Below are 6000 nucleotides of genomic sequence, written 5' to 3' on the forward strand. Positions count from 1 at the left end.
TTGGTCTTAAATTAATTCCTTTATCCTGGAACATGTGCCTCAAAAATGACATTTCACAAATTACAGACAGAAATGACAACCAAAGAAGTTACATAAAGTGCAAATCAGCAATTTTCTCCAATATAACAAAGCCGTCTGTCTGACGGTAGCTGAATTTCTCCACAGCTCTTTAATAAGAACTTTCTCTTAGAGGTGTTTTTAAGTGCCATTTTCACTTTATTCTGCATGAGAAATAACACATCAGTGTCTCTTTTGTCTATACACTGCATTTCTTGACCACCGGGGGGCACCACAACAACCTGTAAATACAACACTGACCCATTACTGCCTTATAAAGTTCACAAAATGAAGCTGAAGCAGATTATTTATTCTTTATACATCCACCAGCAGAGTCAATTATTCACTCTCCTTTTAGCTCTATTTTTGGTCTCCACCACCCTGACGAGTTTTTTTTTTAGCTTTTCAAACCCAAGCTCCGCCTCCTCCATGTTAACAGATGGGACATGGGTCGAACTTTAAAATCGGCATACACGTTAAAAAAAACAAAAAACTTAAACATTGTTGTTTTGATTTATGTGTCTTTATTTTTCTCAGACTTTTGGTTTTAATAAGTTTTCTGATGCTGTAAAAAAAAGAGGTTTAACGGCATGATTGACAGCTGCCTATTTGAATGAATGCATTGAAATAAGGAATGAAGATGAACAGCTGAAGATTCTACAATTCTACAATTCACTTAGCAGACGCTTTTATCCAAAGCGACGTACATCAGAGAGTAAGAACAACACAAGCAAGGATCTAGAAAAAAGGGAACAATGTCAGTAAGAGCAAACGATCAGCTTTGAGTCTGATTGGACACACAGGTGCTGACAGGAAGTGACCAGAGGCAAAGCACAACATTGAGGGCAGTTCTTGAGAGCTCTAATCAGTATAGAAACCATCTTATAAGTCATCGTTATCAAACAAAAACAATCGTCATTACCATCATCATCATCAATAATATGGAGACCATCATCATTAAGTTAGTAGCTATTCATGAAAGAGCTGGGTCTTTAGCTTTTTCTTAAAGGTGCAGAGGGACTCGATCAAATGAAGATGAACAGCTGAAGTTTCGTAACATTCTGTACAATCTTAAATGAAGTTTGGGATCCATAGTTACTGCTCTATGGGATGAATTGTTCTTCTAGTGTTACAAACACAAAAGAAAAATCCTAAGTATTCAAGCTGTCTTAGCTGTAAATGTTGAGGTATGTTTTTCTGTAAGCAGCAAGCATCTGGTCTGAATGGAAGAACAGCAAAAATAAGCGTCTGGTTCCCTCGCTGCCACAATGTGTGCTTTGGATGGGAGATAATTATTGTGGTTTCGCGCTGAAGACGCTTCAACTCTCCTCAGTTGTGTTTGAATATTTTATGGTAATCATTCTGAGGTATTTATCAGCGCGACGCAGAACGAGCAACAGCCTGCAGCAGATAACAAGACACCACATCTCGCCTCCGAGCTCCCACTGAGCTCACCTGCATGTGTGTGAGTCTCTGTATGTGTGTGTGTGTGTGTGTGTGTGTGTGCAGGTTGGTGTGTGAAAGAGTGCTCAGAGTGTCCCAATAGACAGTATGAAGCTTTGTCTCCGAACCCCCCCCCCACTTTACCCCCCCCTTCTGCCCCCTGAAGAATAGGGTCAGATTGAGATTCAAGTTCATTGCCATCAAGGACACATCCACAGCTGTGATCACCACACACACACACACACACACACACACACACACACACACACACACACACACACACACACACACACACACACACACACACCGTTTCCAATCCGCATTCAAAGAAGGAGTCTTCGGGGAGAGACAATAGCAGCACATGCATATATTTGGACATGTAATGAGGGCACAGCCCACCAATTAAGGAGGACTGGTGTGCGTGTGTGTGTGTGTGCGTGTGTGTGCGTGTGTGTGTGTGTGTGTGTGTGTGTGTGTGTGTGTGTGTTCAGACCACTAGTCCCGGCAGGGGATGGAGACGAAACCCAGCGGAGGGGAACCGACCCCATTCAGAGCTGGTAATCCAATTCTGAGAGCTGTCTTTCAGAGGAGGAGGCCGAGGATTGGTGTATGTGTGTGTGTGTGTGTAGGTGTGTGTGTGTGTGTGTGTGTGTGTGTGTGTGTGTGTGTAGGTGTGTGTGTGTGTGTGTGTGTGTGTGTGGAAGTAGAAGTAGCCGACACAAGTTCTTTAATGTGAATGCAAAGCAGGGGAGGGGTCAGATTACTCCTCTTCTCCCTCGTTTTGTAACCGCTCATTTGTTTTTTAAAATCCCCGACGCCCACTCTCTTGGAGGGACGGGGGGGGGGGGGGGGGGGGGGGGGGAGGGACGGGGACGGGGGGGGGGGGGGGGGGGGGATACAGCGGCCAGTTAAGAATGCCCCCTCCACCCCCCTACCCCCACCCCGCTTCTGTTCAATAACCCAATAACTGAGTGCTTTTATTGGGGGCTCAGGTTTCAGGCTTTTCTCTTCGGGGTCCTGAACATGTCAGAGAAAAAGAGAAGTGAGAGGGAGAAGAAGAAGAAGAAGAAACACTGAGACAACAAACTTCAAATTTACCCAAATGAACCGGTCCCAAGTAACTTGAAGAAATCGGAGCACAAGAAAAGTGAGTATCTGTGCTGTTTTTCATAATGAAGGCAACCTCATTGTTCTCGTACTTTCTTCCCTAATGGTTCCTTTCCACGGAGCGTCTGCTGTATGGGAGTACCAGACGGTGTAGCTCAGCTCTGCTCTGATCTGTCTCTCTCATGCAGATTACGACCTGACACATGAATGTGAAGCCTGTTCAGCTTCTGGGATTCTTTGTTGGACCGCACAGCACTGCAATGAATATCTCTGTTAAATCCAAACACTGCTCCAATAAATCACATTTCCAGTCGCTGATTATCGGCACAATGTTCTGATGTTTCTTTTAGGGTTTAGCTCACGGCTCCTAAGAGACTGGAACAGATTATTTTTTAAAAAAGGGACATGAGATCAGCCGTTTACTTGCGTTGTCTTTCTCTTGACTTTTTTTTATTTTAGGAAGGTTTTTGTAGCTGTGTTTTTAACAAGATGACCGCAGGTGGATAAAACATCGGCCCGGAATAGTTTCCCATAACAACCGTCGCGATGCAGCTCCGACCCTGAAGCGGAGATACTTTCAGACAAATGCCGCACCTTGACAATCTTTCTTTGAGTCGACCTTAAACCCCCTTCGTGCCCCGTCCCCTGCCCGGTTTGCGCACGGCTTCCATCAAGAAAGATTGACTCAAAGATGCTCTGAGATGTGAAAAACTCTAAAGCGATAATCAATTTAAAGCTGTCTCTATGCTCTCTAGCGAAAACACAGTAAGAGAAAACAAACAGCGTTTGTTGTGGTGGGTTTTGCAGAAAGCAAGGCGAGGGGAAAGTGAAGTCGAGCCCTCTGAATGATGTATGTACAGATGCTTTGGACTGTTGCATTATTGAAGCAAGGCAACAGAAAACAAGGCCCCTCCTCCATAAAAGATGAATTCTGTCTAACATCCAGGGAGGAACACTATCTCCATCATGTCCTGAATCATCATTTTCTTTACCCAAAAGGAGCTGAAGCATGGAGATGAGATGCGTAATCCGGCGGCGTTTTGTCAAGTCAGAGGTGTCGGAGAGGCTGGAGGGACAGAGTGAGGAAAAAAGTTAAATATTTACACCTACATCTTCACTTTTGAGGGGTAACATAATGTTTTTAAGTACTTTTTTAAGCTTTTGATTCATTCAAGAGAAATGAGATTCCTTAAGTGAAGATCGCAGGATTTAAGAGAAATTGTGATTGCAGGTGGTATAAAAAAAAAAGGATAAATTACATAACCTGTGTGTTTAAGACATATAAGGACAAGGAGGGTCTGACAGTGAGTGGGACGAGGGGTCCCCTGTAAGACTCACCAGGTCTCCACAGACTGCTGGAAGAATGGACGGCCGCAACAGAGCGCCCGTTATTTTCTTTGTGAGCGCGGGAAACCGGAGATGCTCCTCTGCTCGGCTACTGAGTGACATCAGCCGCTTGGGGAGAAGACACACACACAGAAAGAGAAAAAACTACATCCATTAAAAGACACTCTGGAATAGACCCATACTCCCACATATACACAAAAACACTCAAAGCCCTGCACCCACTGCTTCCACACACACACACACACAAACATCCCTGAATCCGTTTAAACGCCTAAATATTTGCATAAACTCCTGTTCCAATTATCCTCCTGTCTTCCTCTCCCTGCTCTTTTATCTGCGGGTGAAGACAAGTCTGTGTGAGGTTTAATGAAAGTGAGACAGGCTCTGTCATCTCTCTGACATCGCCTGCTGCCTCTTTCTCATTACGCTATTATAGCAAAAAAAGAGAGGAACAAAAACAAAAGGGCTTCTGTGAGGCCGTAGGCGTATTTTGTGTGGAATCTATCAAAGCATAATATGATGAAGAGAGACAGGGCATAACATATAAATATGTTAGTCCTCACACATGTGGAGAAATGTGCCGAATTCAAGGCAGGGAAAAAAAAAATCAAGGTTTTGAAATAGAGCAAGCAAGGACAGTAAAAATGAGTTCTGCGCGGTTAAATTATCTTTTGGTTTTTACCCAAAAGGTAATCTTATTTTACCAGTAATCCAAAATAATACCTCGATCCTAACTGGATTTGTTGCCTAAACTGCATCGTCAGCTGCACGTAACAGATGAAAGCGTCATGCAGATCTAATCCAATTTGCTGCAAAAAAGCAAAGTCATGCAGACTTTGTGCCCACAAGTATGACGTCGGATTTTTTTTGGGGGGACATGAGAATGTGGTCACGTAACAAACCTTTAAAATGTTTCGGCCACGTTGGATGATTCAATCTGGTCATGTTTAAAGGCTTTATGTGCAATTTTTTTGATCCAGCAGATGTCGCCCTTGAGCACCAGCACGAAACCAAAACAACTCGCGGTGCATTGTTGTGTTAGCATGCTAATGCTAGCGATCTTTATCACGCTTGTATCTTCACACTGCATGTAAATTTACCTGAAATGAGCATGATCTAGAAACACAGTTAAGCAGTGAGTACAGTATGTTATTCTTCTTTTCTCTAGTCCCTCAATTAAACAACTTTTATACACGAGGGGAGGAGTCAGCCGGCCGTCCGGGCGATGTAAACAAACTGAAGATAGGACTCTGAAAACTCTGAAAACATCACAGACAGTGGGACTCGGGTGTTACACCCATTGTAGACAGTCATGACTCACAGTTATTTTCAGAGGATATACTTGATTTATATTATATTTAAGAGTGAAAAATATAAAGCCTTTAAAGTCCAACTGATTTTTGACACCCTTTTGCTGATGTTTCTCCTTTGTGTATTTTCCTCCCTATCCAGCTTTTTGCGTTGATAGCGCCCCCTATATTAATGTTTGCCTGTGAGTTTGAGTGTGAGAGTTTACCCTTTGTTACTGAAAGGAATCATTCAGACTGCGTGTTAGCTACTTTCTCTTAAGTAGCTTTCCCTATAGTTCTGTTAAATTAAACACAAACTTACCAGCACTAAAAGCCCTCTCTTTGTAAATAAGGTAGCTTAGCTTGCTAATGTTTCATAACTGACCTTGATCTCTAGGAGCCTAATTAGTTGGCTTCAGTGGTGAAGCCATCTCGCCTGCCCTATGTACTAGCAAGGTTAGCTAGCTAACTTTGCTCTCTAGTGTATTTGTTCCTCGAGTGTGTTGTGTAGTAATACAAATCATCAAGCTAGCCACACTAGCTTTGTGGCTAGCTGTTAGGCATTGTCTTAGCTTAGCTCTTCAAGGCCTGTACAAACAAGGCTCATGTAGAGTTTGTTTGCCAGCTTACTACACATGCTTATGTACAATGTGTGATTTGATGTGTATTTGGGATTGTTCATATTGTGGTTTAATTTGTTGGTTAACGATTACTTTATGTTTTTAACTGCAAAAATGTGTCCATTAACATGCAAATT

This window comes from Labrus mixtus, chromosome 23, assembly GCF_963584025.1.
Source record: "Labrus mixtus chromosome 23, fLabMix1.1, whole genome shotgun sequence".
NCBI lineage: Eukaryota > Metazoa > Chordata > Actinopteri > Labriformes > Labridae > Labrus > Labrus mixtus.